The 16,396-nt window shown below is 40.9% G+C and overlaps 1 long non-coding RNA gene across 1 annotated transcript; it reads right to left on the bottom strand.

Annotated features, from left to right (window-relative positions):
* Positions 1 to 378: 378 nt before the first annotated feature.
* LOC121602138 lies at positions 379 to 1,332 on the bottom strand. Its single transcript, XR_006006296.1, has 2 exons — positions 850 to 1,332; positions 379 to 667 (listed from the first exon to the last, which is right to left on the bottom strand). It is a non-coding gene; the product is annotated as an uncharacterized LOC121602138 (long non-coding RNA).
* Between the last annotated feature and the right edge of the window lie 15,064 nt (positions 1,333 to 16,396).

Below are 16,396 nucleotides of genomic sequence, written 5' to 3'. Positions count from 1 at the left end.
CCACATTTCACAGTCCATTGTGAGAGAGCGTAACGATCACTTGGTGAGCCGTAATAATGAACGGAAAAAAATAATGGTTGTCGTGCTGGTGCGAATTAATCTCTGAGCGTATCTCTGAACGTCACGAATTAATCTCTGAGGGCAGAGTCAATAGCACTGAACAGCAGTCGCTGATGAAACAGAAATCACGTACACATAAAATCAGGAAACCAAGCAAGAACAAATTCTCGAGGGATGCAGGAACAAAACACTTCAACGTAGCAGAACTTCCGATAGGAACAGCTGAACAAAACTCAAACATTTTGTATAGGCCCGACATTATTATAGATTTCAAATTGTTTTTTCCCTAGGAGCAAAAACATTCATACGATATTTTAATTGTTTTTATGCGAGCGGGCGAATCATATTTTTCAGGAATAAAGCGCTCACTAATGCGGCAACTCACTAATTCCTCTTCTTGCCTATATCTAATTTACACTATACCGACGAGTGATACAGAACCCTATGTACGTGACGGTGGTGTGTCAAATATCATAATTCTCTTCGCAGACCGCAACGTGAAGCAGCTTACGGATGGCCTGATTGTTGCCGTTCTGCAGGAAGATATCATGGCAAGAATTACTTTCTCGACGACAGCGGTGTGCAGCTCATTTGTTTTTATGTGAACCTGTAAAAGTACAGATCATTCTTTTATATTTTTATTAAATTGTTAGGAATCAGAAATCATCAGGTTAGGAATTAAATTGTTCTTAGCATTCTCAAAATTGGTTTTTACAAATATAAACACTGCCTTTGTATAGACATGTGGGCTTCCAAACGTTGGTTATCTTAGTTCCTTTTTCCTCTTACTTGTTAACACAGGCTGATTACGAGGCCTTATATGTTAATAGAACATGGCTGGATGATTTCTCCTCTAACAAAACGTTATTGAGCTGTACTTCTTTATGCTGCGCAAAATGACTGAACTGAATTCGCCTTAGATCGTATTTTAACGTTTCTTTGAAAGCATCATAGCGATTATGGAATGCTTTACATCGGCAACTTTCAGTTTTGGATTGGCCGATTTCATTGAGTCTAATTGTAAAACTTTGAAAACACGAAACAAATTCTATGAGAATTTAGTGTAAGCAGTAAATTGTGACGAAATGTTTTGAAAATCATAAAACTCATTAGAAAGTAAGTAATTTAAAATATGATGAGTCCAATTGAGCGGACTGACAAATACACAAACGTACGACACAAACTATACAAGCATTACAATATCAATTTGACAAGAAAGGAAAAAACGACTCGCTGTGTGATGACAGGATGAGACCAAGGATTGAATAGAACGAGTTATTGTAATGTATAACAAGATGTATTTATGTAGAAGGTGAATTTTATTCGCATTTGCCGACAGTGTGGCCAGATTTTTTATGGTGGTTTTCGGTAGGAACATCAAAACTTTATCGGCAGTTTTCGGTAAGAGTTTCAATTTGTATCGGTAGTTTTAGGTATGTTTTGAAGTGTTAAGTGGCGGGGGGGGGTCTAATCTGCAACAGAAAACACATCCTTTTTTATTCATAGAAGATGCATCAGATCTGGTTCATGGCGGGCACACCAATGCACATTGGGCTAACGCCTGTATGAAATCGAAAAACTAACTGTATCGCAAGTTAACAACATACACATTTTCTTAAAATAGATACTTAAGTGGCGGGGGGGGGTCTAATCTGCAACAGAAAACACATCCTTTTTTATTCATAGAAGATGCATCAGATCTGGTTCATGGCGGGCACACCAATGCACATTGGGCTAACGCCTGTATGAAATCGAAAAACTAACTGTATCGCAAGTTAACAACATACACATTTTCTTAAAATAGATACTTAAACTTAGTCTAAACCAATATATTTCACGCTTTCATCTTAAACTTACTGAGATATAGGCCATCAAAGTACAAACTTTATGATTTTGGTCCAAATTTTAGCTATTTTTCGACTGAACATAAACCATCAAATTTTACTGGATAATGGTCAGATTATGACCATCAATGTTTGGAAAGGTTTTTTGTCGTTATTTTATTTCATGTCTGACTATTACGCTAAAAACATATTTTCAAACCTCACAAATGATCGAAAACCAAACATCACTACCGATTTTTTGTTATATGTTCATTTTGGAGAGTGATTTTTTTATGATTCGACTCGATTTCACTCGTGAGTCGTATGTCATAAGAAAGATTGATGTTTTTCCAACTTGTTTTCGTTGAAATTAGCTGCGACCATCCGCTACCCCGAAAATTGTTAAACTTTTTCTTGAAAGCGCGAGCGATTTTCAATTCCGAACAAGTTAGAATAAATTAAATAAGCATACAATCTTTATTTACACCACTTTTTTTATTGTTTTACTGTTCTGGTTCTCTTAATCACAAAACCTGCCGAACGATTGGCTGACAGCAAATCTGACGAAAAAAGCACAGTTTATTTGATATATACGCATACGTTTGAAAAATACGCAATGAAATGGTGTGAAACTTCGTATGTGAATAACAAATAAGTACACTTTAACTACAAAATTGTGCTTTGTGAAAAAATTTACCACATTTGTGCCAAATTTAACGTGTTTAGCTACCCTGCCGAAAATAGGTACACTGTCGAAAACTGGTACAGTTACCCTATCTCCGAGTCCGCGTATAAGAGATACTGTGTATCTCGGGGACTACCTGTATAGCATAATGTACAGTCCGAACTCACTGGTTGAACTTCGATTCCCTGCTAACTATTGAATACAGGCATGCCTCGAGTTACGACGATTCGCAGATACGACGATTTAGATTTTGACAGTTAAAAGTTGTCATTGACAAGAATTAATGCATTTTTTTGAATTTCTGGGCTGATAACCGTTGTACACTGTAGAGTTGCGTACAAGCAGTGTTGTATACAAGAGAGAGAACAAACATAGAATGAGGGGAAGTGTGAGAACGTTGACTAAAAGAGAGGGAATTGTGGGAGAGAACATTGGTCACTGTTGGAAGTTATATAAAGAGAACGTTGGTGAGAATCGAGGAGATGGTTAATAAACGGTGACGAGGAACATCAACGATACCGTGTGTATTATTTAAAAGAGGAGGATTCTACATACACAGATTTCCAATCATACCACAACTACCCTATCTTGAATATCTTTATTGTGTACGGCTTTTAAAATATAATTATTATATTATCGAACATTATTTTAAATAAAATACACGATATCATAGATTCCAACTCTTCAACTTCGGTTATAAACTTTATTTTCATAGATATTCGACATACGACTTTTTCGACTTACACCTTGCTTTCGGACATTTTTTCGGTCCCAAATAAAGTCGTATCTCGGGAAACACCTGTACAGGCGGTCCCCAAGATACTCGGTTAATGGGAACCGAAAACGGCCGCAAAATACCGCGTATCTCGAATTTCCGCGTAAGTCGATATCTCGTAATTTTCATCCAAAATATCACCCCAAATAGCCAGCTCGTACTTTATAGCTGATTTAGGGCTGTTTAACGAAAAATCGTTCCGATGTCGTACTTTGTGGCTGATTAAGAGATAGACGGTACTTTGCGGAACTATGGAGCTTTTTAACAGGCACATGGTACTCTTTGGAACTTTGCGGCTGATTAGCACTATGTGTAGGGTTCATGATGGAACTTGAAGGCTTGTTAAGAAAGGGTACTGAACTTGGTGGAACTTTATCGCTTTTTAATGCATTGTTGCGTATTGAATTCACTTTATTGAATAAAAATGTAATAATGAGGAGAATAAAAGAGTGGAAGTTCACGAGCCAACGATGCTGATTGATCTAGAGCTCTTTTAGTTGATGCCAGGTCGGGGTGCATCCGGACGGCATCCAGGTTGTGTCACGTCAGGAGCGATGACAATCATCACCGCTCATACATAGGGTGTTCCATATACAACATTTCCTCCCTCTTGTATGAAGATCCTGGTTCACTCTAGGATGGCGAGTAGCGTAGAGGAGGGCGACGTTGTCTTTGGGACCTGCGGGCTACTGGCGGTGAGTCTTCCCTTGACGATGAGGTTAATTGTTGCGGGTTGCTCATAGGTGTTCCAAACACAATATCTGATGAAATGGACTCATCTGAAGACGTTGCTGTTTCGTTGGCTTCATTATTGATTGGTGGTTGCTGCGTCTCAGTGTTCGCATAGAAGTCCAGTCGACGAGGTACGTCTTCATCGGTCTCTTCGAAGCTGACGTTGCCTTGGAAGCTTCGAATCTGGTCGACATGTCGCTTAAGCATCTTTCCGTTAGATCTGATTTGATAATGAAGATCACCCAAGCAGGCTTCGATGACTCCTACAATCCATTTGTCCGTTCGTGGGTTTCCAGAAAGACAGTACACTTTCTGTCCAACTGAGAATGTACGGAAAGTCGGTTCGAATGTGGATTGTTGCTTCTGATGCATCCGTGTGTTGATATCTTGTGGTCGCACAAGATCAATGCGCGTGCGAATGTTTCGACCTAAGAACAACTTTGCTGGCGGACTTCCTGTTTCGGTGTGAGGAGCCTTTCGGTATTGTAGCAGAAACGTGTTAAGATTCTTTTGCAAAGTGTCTTTTGTTGTACCCATAGCTGTCAACGCCTTTTTTACGGTTTGAACATACCGTTCTGCTTGGCCGTTTGTAGCCGGATGGTAGGGGGCTGTCAGCTTATGGTACTTAACGCCTGTGTTTTTGAGGTAAGACGTGAAATCGGCTGATGCAAATTGTGGACCGTTGTCGAAACTACCGTTACTGGTGCTCCATAAGCTGCGAATAGTTCATCCAGTAAACTGATCGTTGCGTTTGTTGTAGTTGATGTGGTTACCTTTATCTCGAACCATTTGCTGTATGCATCCACAACTACTAATAGCATAGCGCCTGCCACGGGACCTGCATAGTCGATATGTATGCGTTCCCAAGGTGCGTTAGGGTATTCCCAATGGTGTTTGTTGAATTTTGGTGGACTTGTGGCTTGTCGTGCACATTCTGTGCAAGATTTAGCTGTTTGCTCGATTTCGGAATCAATTCCTGGCCAATAGACATATGATCGTGCCAACCCTTTCATTTTGACGATTCCAATGTGAGCTGCATGTAAATCGTTCATTATGGCTTTGCGCAGGGAAGCCGGAATTACGACGCGATGCTCGAACATCAGGCAGTTCGCTGTTAGGGTATATTTTGCCTCGGGTGCTTTATAACCCATTCTCGCGAGGTCTCTACCGTGTTCAAGATCTTGGATTATTTTGCCTAGTTGGCTGTCTTTGCGCGTTTCACGTGCAATGTGTTCTGCTCTAATTGGGAGTTGCTGAATCTGTTTGAGAATAAAATGATCGAATTCATCATCCATATTTCCTCCCTCGTGTGAAAATTGTCTATTGCTCTGGTTTTCTGTTGGCGCATTTGGGATTCTGGAGCAGTAATCGGCGTTTGTATTCTGGTTTGTGGGCCTGTAGACAATATCGAAATTGAAATGTGCCAGATAGTCGGCGTAGTTGGCCATTCGACTAATGCACAAAGTAGGCAAAGACTTTTCTGGGTGCAGTATTTGAGTAAGGGGCTTATGATCAGTGATTAGAATGAATTTTCGCGCATAGAGGTAATGGAAAAACTTTTTCACTGCCCACACTATCGCAAGAGCCTCCTTATCAATCATAGGGTATCGTTGTTCAGTTTGCGACATTGTACAACTGGCATACGCGATCGGTCGTTCTGATCCATTGCTCAATCGATGTGAGAGAACAGCGCCGAGACCTGTTTTGCTAGCGTCTGTTGCGAGAATCAGTGGTAACGATGGATCGTACTGCATCAGCACTTGTGGTGAAATTAGCGCAAGTTTTATGTCTTGGTAGGCCTTCTCTGCTGCTTGTGTCCACTCAAAAGGATCGGTAAGCAGTACATCTCGAAGAGGACGTGCCCTACAAGAGAGATTGGGTATGAATGAGGAATAATAAGTTGCCTTACCAAGAAATAATTGTAGTTCCTCTAGTGTAGTTGGTGTTGGAGCGTCGCGTATGGCTTTTATGTGTTTGTCTGATTTGTGCAGGCCGTGACGATCGATGCGATGACCCAAGCATTCGAGGGATGATGTCGCAAAGATGCATTTGGAACGATTTAGTCGAAGACCGTTTCGTCGCATTTGCTCCAATGTCTCGTTCAGCGCTGCTAGCATCTCTTCGAAGTCTTTCGCAAATACAATGACGTCATCAAAAAAACTGACAACATTGGTCAAACCTTGAAGGATCGTCTCCATACGTCGCTGCCAAATAGCTGGTATGTTTGCAGCACCATACACCGCTCTCTTTGGACGGATCAGTCCATGTGTCGATGTGTTTAGCGTCAAAATATGCCGGAAGTCTTCGTCGATTGGAAGGTGCGTGTAAGCATCCGTTACGTCGAGGTGGCAAAACAGGGCAGCTCCTTTCATTTTGTTGAAGATGTCTTCGATTTTTGGTATTGGGTGTTCGTCGATAAGCATTTTGGGATTTACAGTCGGTTTGTAGTAGTTCCGGTTATCCGAATACCTCCGTTCTTTTTAATGACGATATGGGTCGGTGAAGCCCATTCTGAAACTTCAACTTTTTCGTAGAATCCGGAAGCAAGTTTCTTTTCGATCTCTGATGCGTAGCGTTCTCGAAGAGCGAGTGGTACATCTCGTGCTCGAGCAAAAACCGGAGTGGTATCGGGTTTTAAGTGTACCTTCGCTGGTGGCCCTACAAGCATACCTGGAACGTCGCTAAAGATATTGTTAAAGTCTTCGAGCAGTTTCGACAGTTGAGCTGCTTGTTCCCGAGTTGGTTCGATGCTTGAGAGTACGTTTACTGGTACAGTTGAAGTAAACAGTTCACGAAAATTGATCTCATTTGTGAACTGTGCTATCCAATCGCGTCCGAAAAGCGAGTCATACTTCCCCTCTACAACATATAAGAAAAGATTGTTAGATGTGGTTCCAAGTGAAACTTGGACGAACAGGCGACCAATGCAGTTGATACGATGTCCTGTGTAACTTGAAAATTGGCGGTCTGACGGTTGCAGCGAATATTTCGGCAGTATTTTACGTAATGTGGTTTCGCTGATTATGCCGCATGGTGCTCCGGTGTCCAATTCCATCGTCAGGGGAAACCCGTTGATCTTCACGTTAAGCATTTTCTTTTTCACGGACGGCATATTGTTGATACAATGTAGCGATTGTACCACGTCGATATCGGAGTTCTGCTGCGACTGGACCTGTGCAGTTGGTAAAAGTTTCCGTTCAGATCTACATACCTTTGCAATATGGCCCTTACGATTGCATTTGTTGCATTTAGCGGTGCGAAAACGGCATTGGCTTCGCAAGTGTTGTCCTCCACACCCATTACAGGAATTTGTACGTTGTGTGCCGCTCTCGTAGAATGTGTTCGGTGGTCGATCGGATGATTCACTGCTCGTCTGCCGGTTACGGTTAGCAGGTGCTATACGGCGTTGTTGTTGTTTTGTGCGCGGTTTTTCAAACCCAAGCCGGTGTGTTGTTTCTGATACGGGTGAAACAGTGCCTACTTGTCGAGCCGTGTTGTGTGTGGCTTCCATAGCGATGGCGATGTCGAAAGCTTCTTTGAAAGTCGTAGGGTTCTTTGCAACAATTGTATCACAAATTGCGCGTTCATCGAAACCATGAAGCATTTGTTCGATTAACATTCGGTCAAGAAAAGTTCCATATTCGCAGGAGGCAGCACCTTGTTTAAGCCGCAATACAAACTGGGCAATTGTCTCTCCTTTCTGTTGTCGAATGTTCCGGAACTTGATACTTTCCACGAACTTGTTTTTCGCTTGGTCGAAGTGCCGCTGTAGAATTTGGCGAAGTTCTTCGTATGGAATTTCTTCTGGATTCTTGGGCGTTATCAAGAACTTAAAGGCGTTGTTAAGCACTGACCCCATGTGTACGCGTGCGTAGTCGGCGTATTTTTCCTTGGGAATGTTGTTGAGTTGGAGCGCCCATTCAAGCCGGTCGAAATAATCAGCGACAGACATCCCCTCAGTTCGTTGGTATGGCTCGTGAGAAAATGGCGGTAGTTTTTGCTGGGACGAAGCTGCGACGTCTTCTCTGGCCTGGCCAACAGCAGTGCCAATTGCGGATTGCAGGCTCGCGCAATCATGCTTGAAAGTGTTGCCATTGTTTCATTGTCGATGGTAGCCATTTTGTCTCTCTCATTCACGCAATACGCAGTTTTGCAATTCTGTGGATCAGATTCCTAATCGCACTTTTACTGGATCGCCTTTTGTTAGGATCCCAATTCTGACACCAAAAATGTTGCTTATTGAATTCACTTTATTGAATAAAAATGTAATAATGAGGAGAATAAAAGAGTGGAAGTTCACGAGCCAACGATGCTGATTGATCTAGAGCTCTTTTAGTTGATGCCAGGTCGGGGTGCATCCGGACGGCATCCAGGTTGTGTCACGTCAGGAGCGATGACAATCATCACCGCTCATACATAGGGTGTTCCATATACAACATGCATGACATCGGTTCAAGGTGGCTCTTGTCAAAGTGTCAAAGACGGACGCCGGCAATAATCTCATTGCTGCTGCACAAGTTAGATTCGTTAATTGAAGAATGAATATTGAGTGAAGTGATTGTGAATTATCAGTAAATTGTGTAAAATTTTGTGTAATTCATCAATTAAAAGGATTGAAAAATATAAATAGGTGTTTAAACGAACAAATCTTGTTGTTTATTTCATCGATGACGCTTGCTTGAAATAAAACACAAAGAAAATAATCCCTGGCATCGTGGCATAAGGAAGCTGCTTAGGCGCTGTTTGAAAGTCCCACATAGAACTTTGATGCTGTTTATCTACTGCAAAAGGCGAATTAGAGCAGCGATCTTTAGCGTGCCAAAATGAGCTGCTTAAGCAATTCTGGCTATTTGGGACTAATCTTCTTGTAATTTTGTAAGTAGGGGTTGGTTTAGCCTTCAAATTAATTATTTGATATGTTTCTACTAGATTGGACAGTTTTAAACCTTTTAAAATGGTATTTTACATTCGATCAATACGGAAATTATTTGGTATTTCACAATGGATGTGTCAAATCAGTACAATTTGCTCATCGAACTATCAAATTTGGAAAACCTCGTAACTCTGAATCCGCGTATAAGAGGTACCGTGTATCTCGGGGACCGCCTGTATGTGTTTTTTATTAGGCACGTTTTTCCAAACAAAAAATATCTGAAATTTTTCTCGGCATGCCATGAGATTTTTGTGAATTTTTCAAAAACCGGATTTCTCATACAAACGCATGCTTTTCAATTGAACTGTCAGCCAACTATTGAGCGTTCAACTAAAAAGCGTTCTACTATTGAATTCTGACTGTATATAAAAATCAGCCGCACCCGCACCGCGAACTCGTTCGCTCCTGGGATCGTTCGCATCGACGCTCATTTTTACTCAATTCATAGCCCTCTAGATCAAAAATAAGAAAATCGAATAGATTTTGTACGGTCCAACCTAGTGGTACAACCCTGTCACTCATGAGCGACGAATATTTTTCGACGAACGAGTTCGCCGGTACGGCTGAATGTCATAATGTTCTGCACAAATCGAATCAAATAAATGCTTATGTGTATAAAAGTGATTGAATAAAAATATCGAGTAAGAAAATGTAGTTTGGTAGAAAATCGCGAAATTCGACTTACGCGGATTCCTCGGGAACGCACAATCGCGTAACTCGGGAACAGACTGTATACAGTACTTTTGCTTCAACCCATGAACAGTTTATGACTAGCAAAATGACCATTATTATCAATGTAGTTATAGGGACTAGGTAAGCTTATAGGTTTGGTGGGAAGGCCATGTTGAATGGACGAATGACAGGAAAGGATTCGATTGTGCTACGTCCCAAGCGGGTGAAAATGTCACTTTTCGGCTGTGTTTTCGATTGATTTTTTGTGCACGATTTGACAAATGAAACAGTGTACGAGATTCAGACTGTTTTCGGCACATAATCACAACCGCGTGCAATGGCATATTTGCTATATTCATTGCACGTCTAGCATTAGACATTTTAAGATTAAATAGTTTTACATTATTGGTGTGTATATGAATGATAAACACAAAAGAAATACACATAACCTGCTTCAACGCTTGGATTGGAGATCGAAATGGTTGGAATGGAAGAACCACACATACTGTCATATATTGCTTATCAAATTATGAGAGTGTATGATTTATCGTCCGAAAATTTCCACTTAAGGTATCTTTTCACCCACTCTACGACACATCAACATCAACAGCCATTGGGGCTTACACGCATACATCAACAAATGATCGAATCCACTCCTGTCATTTTGTTTTTATTTTTCTACAGCACGGCAGTCAAATTGTTCGGGATAAGCCCACCTGTATAATGAACCCACTTTGATTACTATGCTTAATACCAAATCATTTCCCTTTCCATCACTTTAGGTATAACTAACAATCAATACCGTCAACTGTTTTAAAAACAAATCGCTTTTTAGTTTATAAGATCGTAAGCCGAAACACACGGACCGGAATTTCGCGGCCGTTGAATTCCGCCTGCTATCAAATTCATATACAAAGTGTCAACGGCAACTTTCCCGAACTGTCATATCCATACATTTTTCAGCAAGCGGAATTCCGCGGCCGCGAAATCCGGTCCGTGTATTTTCGGCCTAAGGTTTGCTAACAAGTATCTTTCGTACAGCTTTCATGGTTTCATCATTATTTTGCGCTACATCTATATTCGCTGTTACATCATCGTTCACAGCAAGCACAGGATAACGACTCAAACAATCTACATCTTTCAACCTGGTTCCTGGCCGATGTTCTGTAAATGCAAAAACCACGATTGTGTGCCTCCATGACACAAGGCATGTTTGATAAATTCCGGATGAAAGGCAGAAGAATTTTTCTCTTCTTCTTCTTCTTCTTTTTGGCACAACAACCGTTGTCGGTCAAGGCCTTCCTGAACCACTTGTGGGCTTGGCTTTCAGTGACTTACTGATTACACATAACAGGGTAGTCAGTGCTACATATGAGAGCACGGTCTGTTCGGGGCTTGAACCCATGACGGGCATGTTGTAAAGTCGTACGAGTGTCGACTTACCACCAGACCAGCGAATTGCAGAATTGCATTCTGAAAAAGATAAATTGCCAATACAAACAACTTGATCCACATTTCACAGTCCATTGTGAGAGAGCGTAACGATCACTTGGTGAGCCGTAATAATGAACGGAAAAAATAATGGTTGTCGTGCTGGTGCGAATTAATCTCTGAGCGTATCTCTGAACGTCACGAATTAATCTCTGAGGGCAGAGTCAATAGCACTGAACAGCAGTCGCTGATGAAACAGAAATCACGTACACATAAAATCAGGAAACCAAGCAAGAACAAATTCTCGAGGGATGCAGGACAAAACACTTCAACGTAGCAGAACTTCCGATAGGAACAGCTGAACAAAACTCAACATTTTGTATAGGCCCGACATTATTATAGATTTCAAATTGTTTTTTCCCTAGGAGCAAAAACATTCATACGATATTTTAATTGTTTTTATGCGAGCGGGCGAATCATTTTTCAGGAATAAAGCGCTCACTAATGCGGCAACTCACTAATTCCTCTTCTTGCCTATATCTAATTTACACTATACCGACGAGTGATACAGAACCCTATGTACGTGACGGTGGTGTGTCAAATATCATAATTCTCTTCGCAGACCGCAACGTGAAGCAGCTTACGGATGGCCTGATTGTTGCCGTTCTGCAGGAAGATATCATGGCAAGAATTACTTTCTCGACGACAGCGGTGTGCAGCTCATTTGTTTTATGTGAACCTGTAAAAGTACAGATCATTCTTTTTATTTTTATTAAATTGTTAGGAATCAGAAATCATCAGGTTAGGAATAAATTGTTCTTAGCATTCTCAAAATTGGTTTTTACAAATATAAACACTGCCTTTGTATAGACATGTGGGCTTCCAAACGTTGGTTATCTTAGTTCCTTTTTCCTCTTACTTGTTAACACAGGCTGATTACGAGGCCTTATATGTTAATAGAACATGGCTGGATGATTTCTCCTCTAACAAAACGTTATTGAGCTGTACTTCTTTATGCTGCGCAAAATGACTGAACTGATTCGCCTTAGATCGTATTTTAACGTTTTCTTTGAAAGCATCATAGCGATTATGGAATGCTTTACATCGGCAACTTTCAGTTTTGGATTGGCCGATTTCATTGAGTCTAATTGTAAAACTTGAAAACACGAAACAAATTCTATGAGAATTTAGTGTAAGCAGTAAATTGTGACGAAATGTTTGAAAATCATAAAACTCATTAGAAAGTAAGTAATTTAAAATATGATGAGTCCAATTGAGCGGACTGACAAATACACAAACGTACGACACAAACTATACAAGCATTACAATATCAATTTGACAAGAAAAAAAAAAACGACTCGCTGTGTGATGACAGGAGAGACCAAGGATTGAATAGAACGAGTTATTGTAATGTATAACAAGATGTATTTATGTAGAAGGTGAATTTTATTCGCATTTGCCGACAGTGTGGCCAGATTTTTATGGTGGTTTTCGGTAGGAACATCAAAACTTTATCGGCAGTTTTCGGTAAGAGTTTCAATTTGTATCGGTAGTTTTAGGTATGTTTTGAAGTGTTAAGTGGCGGGGGGGGGGTCTAATCTGCAACAGAAAACACATCTTTTTTATTCATAGAAGATGCATCAGATCTGGTTCATGGCGGGCACACCAATGCACATTGGGCTAACGCCTGTATGAAAATCGAAAAACTAACTGTATCGCAAGTTAACAACATACACATTTTCTTAAAATAGATACTTAAGTGGCGGGGGGGGGGGTCTAATCTGCAACAGAAAAACATCCTTTTTTATTCATAGAAGATGCATCAGATCTGGTTCATGGCGGCACACCAATGCACATTGGGCTAACGCCTGTATGAAAATCGAAAAACTAACTGGATCGCAAGTTAACAACATACACATTTTCTTAAAATAGATACTTAAACTTAGTCTAAACCAATATATTTCACGCTTTCATCTTAAACTTACTGAGATATAGGCCATCAAAGTAAAAACTTTATGATTTTGGTCCAAATTTTAGCTATTTTTCGACTGAACATAAACCATCAAATTTTACTGGATAATGGTCAGATTATGACCATCAATGTTTGGAAAGGTTTTTGTCGTTATTTTATTTCATGTCTGACTATTACGCTAAACATATTTCAAACCTCACAAATGATCGAAAACCAAACATCACTACCGATTTTTTTATATGTTCATTTTGGAGAGTGATTTTTTTATGATTCGACTCGATTTCACTCGTGAGTCGTATGTCATAAGAAAGATTGATGTTTTTCCAACTGTTTTCGTTGAAATTAGCTGCGACCATCCGCTACCCCGAAAATTGTTAAACTTTTTCTTGAAAGCGCGAGCGATTTTCAATTCCGAACAAGTTAGAATAAATTAAATAAGCATACAATCTTTATTTACACCACTTTTTTATTGTTTTACTGTTCTGGTTCTCTTAATCACAAACCTGCCGAACGATTGGCTGACAGCAATCTGACGAAAAAAGCACAGTTTATTTGATATATACGCATACGTTTGAAAAATACGCAATGAAATGGTGTGAAACTTCGTATGTGAATAACAAATAAGTACACTTTAACTACAAAATTGTGCTTTGTGAAAAAATTTACCACATTTGTGCCAAATTTAACGTGTTAGCTACCCTGCCGAAATAGGTACACTGTCGAAAACTGGTACAGTTACCCTATCTCCGAGTCCGCGTATAAGAGATACTGTGTATCTCGGGGACTACCTGTATAGCATAATGTACAGTCCGAACTCACTGGTTGAACTTCGATTCCCTGCTAACTATTGAATACAGGCATGCCTCGAGTTACGACGATTCGCAGATACGACGATTTAGATTTGACAGTTAAAAGTTGTCATTGACAAGAATTAATGCATTTTTTGAATTTCTGGGCTGATAACCGTTGTACACTGTAGAGTTGCGTACAAGCAGTGTTGTATACAAGAGAGAGAACAAACATAGATGAGGGGAAGTGTGAGAACGTTGACTAAAAGAGAGGGAATTGTGGGAGAGAACATTGGTCACTGTTGGAAGTTATATAAAGAGAACGTTGGTGAGAATCGAGGAGATGGTTAATAAAAAGTGACGAGGAACATCAACGATACCGTGTGTATTATTTAAAGAGGAGGATTCTACATACACAGATTTCCAATCATACCACAACTACCCTATCTTGAATATCTTTATTGTGTACGGCTTTTAAATATAATTATTATATTATCGAACATTATTTTAAATAAAATACACGATATCATAGATTCCAACTCTTCAACTTCGGTTATAAACTTTATTTTCATAGATATTCGACATACGACTTTTTCGACTTACACCTTGCTTTCGGACATTTTTCGGTCCCAAATAAAGTCGTATCTCGGGAAACACCTGTACAGGCGCCCCAAAGTACTCGGTTAATGGGAACCGAAAACGGCCGCAAAATACCGCGTATCTCGAATTCCGCGTAAGTCGATATCGTCAATTTTCATCCAAAATATCACCCCAAATACCAGCTCGTACTTTATAGCTGATTTAGGGCTGTTTAACGAAAAATCGTTCCGATGTCGTACTTTGTGGCTGATTAAGAGATAGACGGTACTTTGCGGAACTATGGAGCTTTTTAACAGGCACATGGTACTCTTTGGAACTTTGCGGCTGATTAGCACTATGTGTAGGGTTCATGATGGAACTTGAGGCTTGTTAAGAAAGGGTACTGAACTTGGTGGAACTTTATCGCTTTTTAATGCATTGTGCGTATTGAATTCACTTTATTGAATAAAATGTAATAATGAGGAGAATAAAAGAGTGGAAGTTCACGAGCCAACGATGCTGATTGATCTAGAGCTCTTTTAGTTGATGCCAGGTCGGGGTGCATCCGGACGGCATCCAGGTGTGTACGTCAGGAGCGATGACAATCATCACCGCTCATACATAGGGTGTTCCATATACAACATTTCCTCCCTCTTGTATGAAGATCCTGGTTCACTCTAGATGGCGAGTAGCGTAGAGGAGGGCGACGTTGTCTTTGGGACCTGCGGGCTACGGGCGGTGAGTCTTCCCTGACGATGAGGTTAATTGTTGCGGGTTGCTCAGGGGTTTCCAAACACAATATCTGATGAAATGGACTCATCTGAAGACGTTGCTGTTTCGTTGGCTTCATTATTGATTGGTGGGTGCTGCGTCTCAGTGTTCGCATAGAAGTCCAGTCGACGAGGTACGTCTTCATCGGTCCTTCGAAGCTGACGTTGCCTTGGAAGCTTCGAATCTGGTCGACATGTCGCTTAAGCATCTTTCCGTTAGATCTGATTGATAATGAGATCACCCAAGCAGGCTTCGATGACTCCTACAATCCATTTGTCCGTTCGTGGGTTTCCAGAAAGACAGTACACTTTCTGTCCAACTGAGAATGTACGGAAAGTCGGTTCGAATGTGGATTGTTGCTTCTGATGCATCCGTGTGTTGATATCTTGTGGTCGCACAAGATCAATGCGCGTGCGAATGTTTCGACCTAAGAACAACTTTGCTGGCGGACTTCCTGTTTCGGTGTGAGGAGCCTTTCGGTATTGTAGCAGAAACGTGTTAAGATTCTTTTGCAAAGTGTCTTTTGTTGTACCCATAGCTGTCAACGCCTTTTTTACGGTTTGAACATACCGTTCTGCTTGGCCGTTTGTAGCCGGATGGTAGGGGGTAGGGGGCTGTCAGCTTATGGTACTTAACGCCTGTGTTTTTGAGGTAAGACGTGAAATCGGCTGATGCAAATTGTGGACCGTTGTCGGAAACTACCGTTACTGGTGCTCCATAAGCTGCGAATAGTTCATCCAGTAAACTGATCGTTGCGTTTGTTGTAGTTGATGTGGTACCTTTATCTCGAACCATTTGCTGTATGCATCCACAACTACTAATAGCATAGCGCCTGCCACGGGACCTGCATAGTCGATATGTATGCGTTCCCAAGGTGCGTTAGGGTATTCCCAATGGTGTTTGTTGAATTTTGGTGGACTTGTGGCTTGTCGTGCACATTCTGTGAGATTTAGCTGTTTGCTCGATTTCGGAATCAATTCCTGGCCAATAGACATATGATCGTGCCAACCCTTTCATTTTGACGATTCCAATGTGAGCTGCATGTAAATCGTGCATTATGGCTTTGCGCAGGGAAGCCGGAATTACGACGCGATGCTCGAACATCAGGCAGTTCGCTGTTAGGGTATATTTTGCCTCGGGTGCTTTATAACCCATTCTCGCGAGGTCTCTACCGT

This window comes from Anopheles merus, unplaced genomic scaffold (genome assembly GCF_017562075.2).
Source record: "Anopheles merus strain MAF unplaced genomic scaffold, AmerM5.1 LNR4000314, whole genome shotgun sequence".
Classification (NCBI taxonomy): Eukaryota; Metazoa; Arthropoda; class Insecta; order Diptera; family Culicidae; genus Anopheles; species Anopheles merus.
Note: the sequence above shows the minus strand (reverse complement) of the source record. Positions and strands in the feature narration are given on the sequence as shown.